General features: G+C 40.3%; 1 long non-coding RNA gene across 1 annotated transcript; it reads left to right on the top strand.

Moving 5' to 3' along the window:
- The first annotated feature begins 4974 nt into the window (after positions 1-4974).
- LOC122440120 lies at positions 4975-13501 on the top strand. Its single transcript, XR_006269054.1, has 3 exons — positions 4975-5045; positions 10350-10401; positions 13438-13501. It is a non-coding gene; the product is annotated as an uncharacterized LOC122440120 (long non-coding RNA).
- Positions 13502-13817: the final 316 nt, after the last annotated feature.

Below are 13817 nucleotides of genomic sequence, written 5' to 3' on the forward strand. Positions count from 1 at the left end.
CCTGATGCTGGGAGGGATTGGGCGCAGGAGGGGAGGGGGACGACGGAGGATGAGATGGCTGGATGGCATCACCGACTCAACGGACATGAATCTGAGTAAACTCCGGGAGTTGGTGATGGACAGGGAGGTCTGGCGTGCTGCGATTCATGGGGCCGCAAAGAGTCAGACACAACTGAGCGACTGAACTGAACTGAACCGAATCCAAAAGGGAAATTTCTTGGAACCATTACTGTTTTTACCTATGTCTAACTCCAATATCTTACACTGTGATAGGAACATAACATGATAACAAATGTTTTTAAATGAATTAGTGATTTACTTTCAAGAAATAAATAACTATAAAAGAACAGTCTGTCAGTCATAGAAGGAACACAAATACGTCCTTAACAAGACAGTGTAACAGTTAAAAGAAAGCAATGAATATGAGCAAAATCATGAATGAGGACTGGGCTGTAGGTTGAACAGTTGGGTTTCCCGAATAAAAAAAACAGGAATATGAAAAATAGAAGTGCATGAATTAGAGTTGGGTTCGAAGCAACAGAAACCAATTTGGGCTAAGAAAAGAGAAATGGAACTAACTGGCAGTCTACTGGGACTCATGAAATCAGCGGAGTTTGCAGTTAGAGTTGGTTAGGAATGGACAGCAACCAAGGCCATTCCAGAGGCTAAGAAGCAGGACTCATAATAGGCGAAGTTTAGGTCAGGGTGCAGCTATGTAAGGGAGATGACAAAGTGAAGGCTGTTTGTGGCCTGAATGAAAGCCATCCCAGTGGATACTATGAATAGTTGGAGAAGACTGAAGAGAGATGGAAAAATAAACAAGTTTTTGGATGAATTTTTCTGTGAAGGGGAGCACAGAAAGACATGAGGTCAGACAGGTTTTAATGCTGCTACTTAGCATGTTTCTATGACAATGGGATAGGACTGAACCACTGGCTGGAACACCCTTCCTTGCGAAGGTCCTAGGCTGCTCCTTTCCCATCCGCTGTGTTTCAGTTCTATGCTGTCTCCTGTTCCTAGTTGTACATTCTTGTTTTATTCTTTCTATAGTACTTTTTTCTATCTGAAATTATCTTCGGTAATTTTTTTATTGACTCCCCCAACTAAAGTATGAAATTTATGAGGGTAGCAACTTTGTCTTGCTTTTTATCACTATATCACCAGCATCTAGAAAAATCCCTGTCATGTAGCAGAGCCTCAATAAGTATTTGTGGGAAAAAATAAATGAGCATATGGATAACTAGAACTTCAATTGCTTATTTTATTCTTATGTCACTTGTTTGAGTTTCTAAGTACCAGGATCAGTTGCTGAACAGCCAAGTTCAGGTGCTATGCAGTCCTTTGGATAGTATTTGTCCCTCCTTCGGTTATGCCGTAAGTGCTGAGTACATACATTTATTGTCTCTCTAAAACTGAACACAAGGGACAGAGACAATTCTTATAGGGGCATTAAGAGACTATTTGGGATTCCTAATATGACAAATGTTCATGCAATATAAAATTGTGAGGAAGGAAAAAATATATTAACTTTCTTCCATTAAAAAAAGCCATAGATGAAAAGCTGACATTCCTGCTCATCAGCTCACAGCTTTTAATTTTATTCCTGTCTTCTGAGGAAAGACTTTAGGACCAAGGGGTAGGCAAGCCTCTCTGCTCACCCAGGTAAACAAGCCTCTTCATTAAAGCATGCTGGAAGTCTGGAGATAATTAGACCCACTGTGTCAAGCAATCAGCAACACAGGGAAGAGGTCACAAAAAACAATGACAAGAAAGCTGGCTAATTCTTGAGAGAAACACAAGGGAAGTTGCTGCAATTAATTGAAAGATGTTTGGGTTGTGAACAGTCCATGTACTTGTTTGTGAGATGTTACGGTGGTTTCTCTCCCCTTCAGCCCCTCTCCTTGTCCTCCCCTAGGTCAGACACACCCCGACTCCCAGCCACGGGCATTGTCACCATGTCCATTACAATGAAAACAAAGTGAACCTCCCTGGGTTAACTCTGTGATTAGTGGTCAGTAGTCTCCACAGAATTGTACCTCCACAGGAGGAATACCTATGAGATACTTCTGCTTGTTTTTATTCATTTATTCTTTCTTTTGGCACTTGGCATTTGTTAAGTAGGACACCCTTTGGAACATCCAACACTTTCTTCATTTACTCTTTTTCTAATAGAACATGCATGGCTATAAGAATGACAGCCTTGATAAAATGATCAGTTCCAAGGGAATGGGGACCAATATTGATTTTATTTCTGCCTCACACCATGCTTAGTGCACAATGGGTCTTCAGCGTTTGGTGAATTAGTGAATTGAAAGTGAGTGGAGAGATAAAAGCCAGAGGGCCCTTTCCCCGGCAGAAACTCTCAAAACCTCCACTGCAGCTTTGCCTTCTTTCTGCAGCCATTCTAATTCATTGTCATCTACTATCTGTTTTTTGCTCTCTGCTCATTGTATGTTTCTTCTACCTTCCTTTCTGATCTTATTTCTTATTTCTTCTCTGACCTAAGTTTAACAAGAAATCTTGATAGGTATTAGGCTGAGAGCACATAAATTATGTATAATCCTTAGGATTCTTCTTTGTTATATATACGATTTCTGATTCTAAAATAAGATGTACTCCTGACAGACAAGTAAGTTTACAGATTATGCAGAGTGGTCTTTAAGAGTCCTGATGAGCTTATGATTTTTTTTTAAATTTAAAATGCTATTAATGGAGGAAGTGCCAATGATTTATATTTATTTCTAGAAATTTTAAAAATCCCCCCATTTCCTTTATTCTAGAGGGAAAATTTGTCGTTTTTTCTCAAGATTTAGTCCATCTTTAAAAAATAAGTTCATTTCAATGACTTTCGTTAATAAGTTTTTTCCTTCAACTTAACCACAAAAGGATAGAATCATTTATTTCATTATTTAGCCTGTTCAGTCAAAAATTCTGTAGACTAATATGTTTTCAATAAACCTGATAGTTTCTTCACCACTTCCTTCTGAAATCCTTCCCTGTAGCATTCATTTAAGAAGTAATAGTGGAAAGGTCACTTTGTTTTTCAAGGACTTTTTGAAAGTCTGTTTTTGTATCAGTCATAACTCCTCACCTCTTTTTGATCATGAGATGTAAGATAAGATTAATAAGCATTATAAATAATTAGTGCTTACACTGACTTTCACCAGCCATTACTGAGATGACCTTCCTTTCAAAAATTGGTATGAAACAACCACACAGTGAATATCTGCACATTCCTCTAAAAGGCAGTAAAGTATAATCCATTCTGTGGGTTTTTTAATAAGATGGGCTAAGGAAACAGAACAGAATGTTAAATCTGGAAGGGTGACAGAAACAACTCAAGTTGAGTCTTTTATATAAAAAAAAGTCATAAAGAGGTAAGATGATTTTCTGAATTTCACACCGACCGATAACTAGAGGCAAGGCCAATACCCCAGTTTTTATCTTCCCACATCCACCTAATTAGTGCTGATTTTTCCTCTTAGAACACCAACTGCTCATTGGTTCATAACTTCACTTGTATCGTTTACTTGTTTTTACCAGGGATCTGGGTGACAAAGTTCTGTTGGAGAAGTAAATGCTCATTATACTCTTTAGTTGATAAGCTACCACTGATTTCACATTACTTTGCCAACAAAGGTCCATCTCAAAGCTATGGTTTTTCCAGTAGTCATGTATGGATGTGAGAGTTGGACTATAAAGAAAGGTGAGCACCAAAGAATTGATGCTTTTGAACTGTGGTGTTGGAGAAGACCTTTGAGAGTCCCTTGGACTGCAAGGAGATCCAAACAGTCCATCCTAAAGGAGATCAGTCCTGAGTGTTCATTGGAAGGACTGATGCTGAAGCTGAAATTCCAATACTTTGGTCACCGCATGTGAAGAGTTGACTTATTGGAAAAGACCCTGATGCTGGGAAAGATTGAAGGCGGGAGGAGAAGGGGATGACAGAGGATGAGATGGTTGGATGGCATCACCGACTCGATGGACATGAGTTTGAGCAAGCTCGGGAGTTGGTGAAGGACAGGGATGCCTGGGGTGCTGCAGTCCATGGGGTTGCAAAGAGTCAGACATGACTGAGCGACTGAACTGAACTGATTTCACTACTCTTGCAGTTATCTGGTCTACATGCTCCATCCCTAGAAATAAACTCTGTGATTAGAAGAATTTCTCTCCTGCCAATCTATTTTGGATGCACTGTGTGATTAGGTTTGTGTGAGCCCAGGACATAAGAGTTCAAAGCCCAGGAGTGATCTGTCTGTAGACTGCAAAGGTCCTATATGTACTTCCTGCCAGAGCAGGAAGTGGAGTGAATATTAGTTGTCCTGGGTCCACAAATGCATCCAGGGAAGGATGTAGCAACTGGCTGGGAGAAAGTGGCTGTGTTTTTCGGACAAACAACAAGGAAGAAGGAGCAGTGGCTACAGATGATTTGTGACAGTGAGCAGATCACCAGCTAATCAGCACAATTTATCACTTCTGCAATCCTCAGTCTGGATAGAAGCCTTAATTAGGATGTGGCCCCGTGCAGTTTTCTGCCTGGGCCTATGGGATTATCACAAGGGGAGGCAGTCTGTGGCAAAAACTACTGGCAGCCTGTAAACCAATCCATTTCGGTGACTACACACACTCAGACAAACAGTGTGATTGTTCCCTTAGCACTGGCTCTGAATGTAAACATGTCATGGTTTGAGCACAAAAACCATTACTTGTGGCCCACTTTGAGTGCATTTTCCAGAAATGATGAATCCATAGTGATTTTCATCTACACTCATGCCTGGATCTGATTTGTGAGATGTTTTTAGAGGTTACTGTGGCTTTGGAATTGAAACTTTTTCTCTGGGAAGCTAAAGGTCCTTTCCTCAGCCATTGTTGTTGCCTAGTAACAGGGACAGCAGAGTAGTAACAGGGATTCTAAATGTCTAAGGAATGGGGATAGTCGATGTCTGTCCCACAGACAGGACATCTCAGGGGGCCCGATTTGAGATGGGAGAATGTTACAGCAGGACATCTGTGGTCCCAGGGTGTGACACCCCAGGGAGGAGCAGGTGAGTTCCTAACTACTCCTGTTCCAAAAGAATTCGTGGGAATTTATAGATAAAGTAGCCTTCACTTGGTGCTTCAAAGAAAACCTTTCCTTCATGTCTGGGGAAAAACATCAGACAGACTTTTTCTCCTTTCCTGGAGAATGATCCCTTTCTTTGAACATGGATGCCTTCTCAGATGAAAGGGCAGGGTCTGATGTGCAGAAGGTGTTCAGTAAATATTTGTTGAATGAATAAAACGTTCCTCACTCATTCTTCTCAAAATCACATACTCACCCCAACCATGATACTGGTGTGAGAAGGGGAAGTTGAGGCAGCCCTTTTTTAGAACCACTGGAATGAAACGTCATCCTTGCTGCTCCCTTGCCAAGAGATATACACAAAAGAAGTTAGGTCATTCCAACTATACTCAAACAGAAATCCAAACCAACTCTGGCTATAAATATGGAAGTATGGTACCTTGCTACAATCAGTCTATAGTTAATTACTAGGAAATCTGCATGTTGACACAATGTTCCTTTCCCCTTAAAATGTAGATGTACCTTCCACTTAGAATTTTCTTCTAAACCTTGTATGAGAGATAACCAGAACTTTTCTGTAGAAAGAGCTATATCCTCTAAAATGATGTCCTTGTGATATGCACACATGTAACTCTAGTCCTGATTTATTAAGATTTAAAATGTATTTTCATCACATGAAATGTGTGCTCACTTGCTCTGTTGTGTCTGAGTCTTTGCAATCCCTTGGACTGTAGCTCTCCAGTCTCCTTTGCCTGTGGGTATTTTCAGGCAAGAATGCTGGAGTGGGTTGCCATTTCTTTCTCCAACAAGAAATATGTGAGCCTTGTTTTTATTTACTTTTAACCTATGTCTATGGTCCATAAATGAAATGAGAAATTCACAAATTCTCCTGTTTGTGAGAAACATTTCTACGTGCAGAGGAGTCTGTGACTCGCAAAAGATTGACAATCTTTTGGGGGAAGGAAGTTTTGTGAAGGTAGTTTCTGTTAAAGAAAATAAAAATGTAGCAAACACTTGTTTTCATTTCTCTGAACATGGCACTTTTAGAGATGACATGTCAATGTGCTGACAATTGGAGAGCTGAATGCAATGTTACCAAATGGAGGAAAAATGGCCTGTGATAAAAACAACAACTTTGAAAGGAACAGCCCAGGGTGCCATCAGCAGGGAAGTCAAGTGGAGAGCGGGGCTTTGCCCTCACTGTGAATCATCAGTGGGGGGTCTGTTCTCTTGATGTATGGAGCAGTCTTCTGTGCAAGCATGGAGCAGGGCTCTGATGAAGGAGACAGTGGACGACCATGAAACTCCACTTCACCTTTAGAACGGTGCAATTCAGCTCTTTCACTTCTAAGCAGGAACAAACTGGCCCCATGTATCTGCCTGCCTTAATTTCTCTCCCCTCCTCTTCCCAGGCCCTTGAGACAGACCTACTCCATAGCGTGTATAGTTTAAACCAAATGGGAACGTGCACAGTGTTTTCTAAGCCAGGGATGGTTAGGCGCTGGATGCAATTAACCTAGGGGATGAAACAAACAGCTCTTTATCCTCTCCTAAAAGAGACGAGGTGCTCAATAGGTGTATTTCCAAATGAATTTTATTAAAATATTCATCCACTTGGATGAATTGGTGAAAAAAAAGGAGGCAAAAATTTGGGAGAACAGATATAAGGAATTTTTTTTCACTGAAAGGAATGAAATATTTATGTCCTTATTAAATACTGGAAAAAACAACTATAAGGCCTATATGTCATATTATTACTTCCTGCCAAAAGAAATTTGAAGATGTTTTTTCAGATCTTCTGTGAACCCTGAAGGAAGAAATCACTGCAATAAAAACAAGCTTCATAAATATATTTGGTAATTCTAATTTGTTTTCTCTCAAGGCTAATAGGCTTTCTAAAGCTTTTGTTCCCTTAATTATGGTACAATATGACTTGTCCTGTTGTATGCTGAGTTACTATGGTTACCCTGAGGCCATGACTCATGACCTTTAAATATTATTGTCAGGCAGCCAAAGCTGCCTTTTAAACCCATAGTTTTGTTTCAGGCATTACTAAAAGAAATTAGCTTCAAACAGTACTTTTTCTTGTATATCTGTGTCACATCTGAATATGCACATGTATTAGACTCATTTTTTTTTTTGGTTTGGTTTCATTCAGCGACCGAATATTCATTTCTTGATTAAGCACAGTCCTTGTCTTCTGAGAGGTGTCATTGAGAAATGCAAAAATAGAGGTAGACAAGTAGCTGTAAAACATCATGAAATGAAATAAAACCCATAAAAGACAGACATCCAAAATCTGCTTGTGGACACAGAGGCAAGAAATGGTTCTGACCAGTAGAACTGAAGAGGCTTGTGGGAGCAGCATTTGAGTTGTGGTGTGAGGAATGGGAATGACAACCCACTCCAGTATTCTTGCCTGGAGAGTCCCATGGACAGAGGAGCCTGGCAGGCTACCGTCCCTGGGGTCCTGGGGTCACAAAGAGTCAGACACAACTGAGCGACTAACACTTTCACTTTTCATTGTCATGAAGAATAGGTAAGATTTTAACAAACAGAGATGAGAGCATGAGGAAACAATCTAAGAAAAAGATAAACACACGCCCTGGAATTACAGGGTAGTAAAAATCAAATTTGGTGAAAATACCAGTTTTGTGAGATAGATTGATAGAAAGTAAAATTAGTTAAAAGGCAAGAAGGGCCAGCTTATTAAGGTCCTTCAAATGGTTTGCTGTTTTTCCCAGCAACTGTGATGATCAAAAGCGTGTTTTCCATTTCATGATAAAGAGGTACTGTCAAGTAGAAAGCTGATTTAGGTATGATGCAAGAAAAACAATTATATCTCTCAGAACCCCAGTGTGTCCTTCACTAAGTGGGAATTTAATTAATTTTGTTCAATAGTCACTGATTACTCTGTGAACATTTTAAACAGTTTTGACTTTTTTAAAGTAAGAGACATGCACAGAAATACAGGAATAAAATAACACACTCATTAGGGAGATAGTAGGATAGAAAATAAGAAAAGTGCCCCAGTATTGTAAAATAAGGCTTGCTGGTTGGTAACAACAGAATGACTTATTAAGATTGGAGGTTTATTAGCTCAAATATTCATTCATTTATTTGTTCAACAAATATTTATTGACCATCCTAGCCCTCTTGAAGATGTTAGGGATAGAGTAAAAAAATAACAGCATAAAAAATTCCCTATCTTTAAGGAATTTATATGTTCAGTTGAGAGGAAACACAATGGATATAATAAACATGCAAGTACTTAAAGTGTTAGAAGGTGGTAAACACAGCAGAGAAAAATCAATCAAGGTAATTTGGACGGACAGAGGAGTGAGGAGCTTAATTCTAAATGAAGTGCATCTGGTGGTCTTGCCTGAGAAAGGGATATTTGAGCAAAGAAAAGAAGGAAGTAGTAAAAAGCCCGGTGGACAAGTATAGATGAAAACTTCCTGGCATAAGCGGTGGAAGAACAATAAGAAAGCCAGTGTGACTCAAAAGGGAGGAGTTGAGAAGAGGATATGAGATGAATTCAGACAGGTAAAAGGAGTGTTGTGTTTGGGAGGGGAGGAAGGGAACGGAATGGAATCCTACAGTAGGTGGAAAGGCTGAATGGCAAAGACATCTTTAGGAACTTGTAGGTTGTTATATGGCCTTTGGCTTTTATTCTATGTGAAATGGAATCCTTTATTGGAGATTTTTGTTTGTTTTTAGCAGAGGAGTGAAATAATATTTTTACAGTTGATGTGTGTTGAAAACTGAAGGTAGGGGGCAAAAGTGAAAACCAGAGACACATTTAGGAGATTAATGCAACAGTTCAGGTAAGATCTGATGTAGCTTGAGGTTTAAACCAGGTTGTTAGCAATGAAGATGGTGAAAACTGGCCAGGTACTGGATATATTATGATGGTAGATCCCTAAATTTCCTGTTGGGTTGGATTTGGTTTCCATGACAAAAAGAAAAGTCAAGGTTTTGGCCTGAGCAACTGGAAAGATAATGTCATTGTCAACTGAGATGGAGAAGACTGCAAGTAGAGCAGTCTTGGGAGTAGGAATCAGGAGTTAGGTTTTAGAAATGTTGAAATTGAGATGTCTACTAGACATCCTGGTGGAGATGTCAAGAAGGCAATTGAATAAATGCATCTGGATTTCAAGGGAGAAGTCTGCACTGGAAATATATATTGGGGAGTGATCAGCATATTGTGTTAGTTGCTCAGTCATGTCCAACTTTTTGCGACCCCATGGGTTGTAGTCTGCTAGGCTTCTCTGTCCATGGAATTCTCCAGGCAAGAATACTGGAGTGGGTTGCCATTCCCTTCTCCAGGGGATCTTCCCAACCCAGGGGTTGAATCCAGGTCTCCTGCATTGCAAGCAGATTCTTTTACTGTCTGAGCCACCAGGGAAGCCCAGCATACTAATAACATTTAAATTCCTGAAGCTGGAGCAGCTCACTGAGGGAGAGAATTGAGTAGAGAAGAGAACAGGCCAATGTCGAGAGTTGAGAGAAAGAAGAAACAACCATCAAAGGAGACTGAAAAGGAGCAGGAGATGGAATGGGAAGAAAGTCTGGGACCTTAGGATATCTTGGGAGCCAAGTGAAGAATGCATTGCAAGGAGGGAGTTTTGAATCATGTCAAAAGTTGTTAAGATGAACTGTGACACATGACCACTGCTTACAGTAATGTGGACTCACTATCGAATTCAGTAAGTGCAATTTCTGTGGAATGATAGTTGTGAGAGTCCGAATGGAGTGGCTTTAACAAAAAATAGGAAGAAAGTGACAATATAGCTTTGCTCTAAAGGGGATCAGAGTAATCAAACAGAAACTAAAGGGTTAAGAGGGCTCAAGATGCAATAAATAACAGCATGTTTGTAAACTGTTGGAAATAATCCAGTAGACAAAGAGAAATTGATTGAGAAGCCCAGTGTAGGAGACAAAGAATTCTCAAAGTCTGCTGTTTCATAGGATATGTTTTTCTTCTCTCTTTTTTCTAGTTGAAATAAGATATTTTGCAGGTTTTCAGAACAGATTGTACTGTTCGGACTGCTTATTCTCAAGAGGACCTTTAAAGGCTATTTTATCTTCTTCAAGTAAAGTTTACATTCCCTAGTTTTGACTTCCTTTAAAATTGTTCAGAAAATGACATTGGGAGGAAATACTTTAGAAGATACATCTTCAGTGTTACAGCATAAAGATCTATTAGATGCAGGGTGTGTATATGTATGAGTGTGTGCATGTCTGAGAGAAAATTCTGGAATTCTAAATTCTTACTTTATTTCAGCACCACGTCTGGAAATTCAACATCAAATACACAACAAAGAAACAAAATACCGGTAAGAAAAGAGGTTTTCATGAGTTTCTCTTTTAAAAGCATTACAGTTAATGAAACTGTAACTTCTTTAATTGATGTAGAGATTTTTCTAACATAGTTTCTCTTTCAAATTGTACTAGTAAACATTAAAAAAAAAAAAAAAAAACATGTCCTTTATCAAGTAGACTGTGTTAAAGTGGACAGGGTACCAATGAGGGGATGCTGCTGGGCAGGAGGGAAGTTGGTATGGGGTGGCTGTGGTCACGCTTTTCCTTGGGATCTCACACTGCTCTCTGGGGTCCTGCACAAACATAGACATCCTGGGTTACTGCAAAGTATTTGCTTGTATATGAGGAAACTCTGGAATTTAGATGTGAAACAGATTGGGTAACTCGTCTTCCTTGGTTTGCTTGGGCTTGGGTTTAAATCACAGTCTCTTCCCGATATGCTCAGTTCATTCCCTTCCAAGTCACTCTGGAGCAGCTGGGTCCTTTCTGCCTAAGCCTCAACCAGTCCCCCTGGAGGCCTCAGGTGACAATTGGGTGGGTTGGTGTTAGAGCTGTGATGAGTTCATAGAGACTCATTACACTAGCTTTCTATTTTTTTTCTTTTCATTTATTTTTAATAGTTGGAGGCCAACCACTTCACAACATTGCAGTGGGTTTTGTCATACATTGACATGAATCAGCCATGGAGTTACATGTATTCCCCATTCCGATCCCGATCCCCCCTCCCACCTCCCTCTCCACCCGATTTCTCTGGGTCTTCCCAGTGCACTAGGCCAGAGCACTTGTCTCATGCATCCCACCCGGGCTGGTGATCTGTTTCACTATAGATAATGTTCATGCTGTTCTCTCGAAACATCCCACCCTCGCCTTCTCCCACAGAGTCCAAAAGTCTGTTCTATACATCTGTGTCTCTTTTTCTGTTTTGCATATAGGGTTATCATTACCATCTTTCTAAATTCCACATATGTGTGTTAGTATGCTGTAATGGTCTTTATCTTTCTGGCTTACTTCACTCTGTATAATGGGCTCCAGTTCCATCCATCTCATTAGAACTGATTCAAATGCATTCTTTTTAATGGCTGAGTAATATTCCATGGTGTATATGTACCACAGCTTCCTTATCCATTCGTCTGCTGATGGGCATCTAGGTTGCTTCCATGTCCTGGCTATTATAAACAGTGCTGCGATGAACATTGGGGTGCACGTGTCTCTTTCAGATCTGGTTTCCTCAGTGTGTATGCCCAGAAGTGGGATTGCTGGGTCATATGGCAGTTCTATTTCCAGTTTTTTAAGGAATCTCCACACTGTTCTCCATAGTGGCTGTACTAGCTTTCTATTTTTATGCAAGTTTGAGGATTTCCTTTAAAAAAGAAAAAGGATGAGCTATCTGTACACCCTTGATTCAGATTCAGTAAGGACCCCCTAGACTCCACCCACAGACATTTCTGGAACAACCTTTCCAGCTCTAATGTAGAGGCAGCATGCTAGAGAAGGAAGACTGCAGGCCTAGGAATTAGGCTGTAATGATACCCCAAGTCACCTAAATTCTCCAAGTCTTGTTTTTCATCTGTAGGATGAGGATGATGAGACTTTAAGAGTCTATTTGATATAAGATGTTTGGGATATGAAAATGGTTGGGAAGCTATCTACAAGTGTACAGTGGTATAGCTATTAGCAATAGATTCATTTCAAACAGACACTCTGTGGACTGTGGGACCTTGCCCTTTGGTTTCGCTATTTCTTTCTGGATTCAGCATTCTGCTTTTCTACTCATGACCCACCCTGGCATTATCAGCTAAAAACATTTGATCTAGTGAGGTACATATTCAGAACCTTACTTCCACACAATTATTTTTGTTCAGTGTTAACATCTCTTTTCTAAAAATTCATTTATTCTGGCCCCAGACAGACTGGACATATGTCTCAAACCCACAGAAATTTTCAGGAGGTGGGTTTTTGTTGAAGAAATAGAAGTCAACGGGAAACTCACTTAGATTAGTAGAATATGATTTTATGAAGAATTTTTCTACCTCTAGTTATCATTGAATATTCTATTACTATTTTTCAGTGAGTTTTTATCTTATGTAGTAGAGCTATTTACGGTTTTGTTGTCCAAAGGAAGAGTGTCCCTCACTGGCACTATATGAAAACATTTTTTCTCTGGTTAGTTGTAACCCTTGCGCTAGTAGTTAAATTGGAGTTTTGGAAATGGGAGACTTCAGCCTACCGATCTCTGTTGACGGCCTTTTCTCTAACAATGCTAATCAGTTAACACCCTAGAGGTAACCCTCTCACTGGCTGCCTAAGACACTGAAAAGGACAAGGCTCCAATGACTGCATTTAGGATTTCTGCCTAGGGCTCCCAATTAGCTTCCCGGAGTTCAGAATCCCTCTTCTCTCAATTTACATTTCACACAGTTGAGAGCCCTGGGGCTTAAAGTAACTGCTTCTGCCTTAGTTACTGAATTTTTACATTTCTAAAAGAAAACATTTAGCTTGAGGTAGAGGTTAGGATTAGAGACTTGAAGGCCATAGGATGGTCACAATTAGTGCTGCCTCCTCAATGCACAACCCCCTTCAAATCTTGGAACTCAAAGGATGATTATTTAGCAGACCAGATTCTGCTCTGTACCACAAGGAACCAAACTGTAGGTGGATCTCAGATGCCTCTTTTGAATAGTTGTGGTTAGCTTTAGGAGAGAACACACGGGATGAAGGATAAAAATGTCTTTAATTCTCTGAAGGTATCTTGAGCACCAAAGCAGAATGAAACACACTCTACCTTTGTGGCACCTGGCCTCTGAACAGTACTTTGACATCTTGACTTTACTGGTAAATTGTGCGTCCTTAGAGTCTTTATTCATCTCTGCAGCTAAGTGGCTTCAGTTGTATCCGACTCTGTGCGACCCTATGGACCGTAGCCCACCAGGCTCCTCTGTCTTAGGGATTCTCCAGGCAAGAATACTGGAGTGGGTTGCCATGCCCTCATTTAGCCAACCTAGGGATCGAACCCTTGTCTCTTATGTTTCCTGCGGTTTCTTTACCACTAGCGCCACCTGGGAAGACCCATTCATCTCTATGTCCCTGAAAGAAAGTTTGTGATACCAAAACGGCCTTCACTCAATACCATCTGAAACGGAACGACTGGACTGAGTTCCAGGCAAAGCACTAGGTAACTGACAGATGTTGTCCCTCTGAATTGTTACAGCAACACATGGGGGGGGGGGTGGGTTAAAATCATCACTATTGTACTTTTCTTCTCCTCCTCCTCCTGCTCCATGAATATGATTATTATCACCTTAGGAATTAAGAAATGTAGAGTCAAGGAGGTTGAGGGAGAGTCCAGTTGTTGAGTGATGGATGAGTCATATGTTAACTGGAGAGCAAGAACATTATGGTATCATCCAGTGAGAATTTACGTAGATCCACT

The sequence above is a fragment of the Cervus canadensis genome, chromosome 4 (genome assembly GCF_019320065.1).
Source record: "Cervus canadensis isolate Bull #8, Minnesota chromosome 4, ASM1932006v1, whole genome shotgun sequence".
Taxonomy (NCBI): domain Eukaryota; kingdom Metazoa; phylum Chordata; class Mammalia; order Artiodactyla; family Cervidae; genus Cervus; species Cervus canadensis.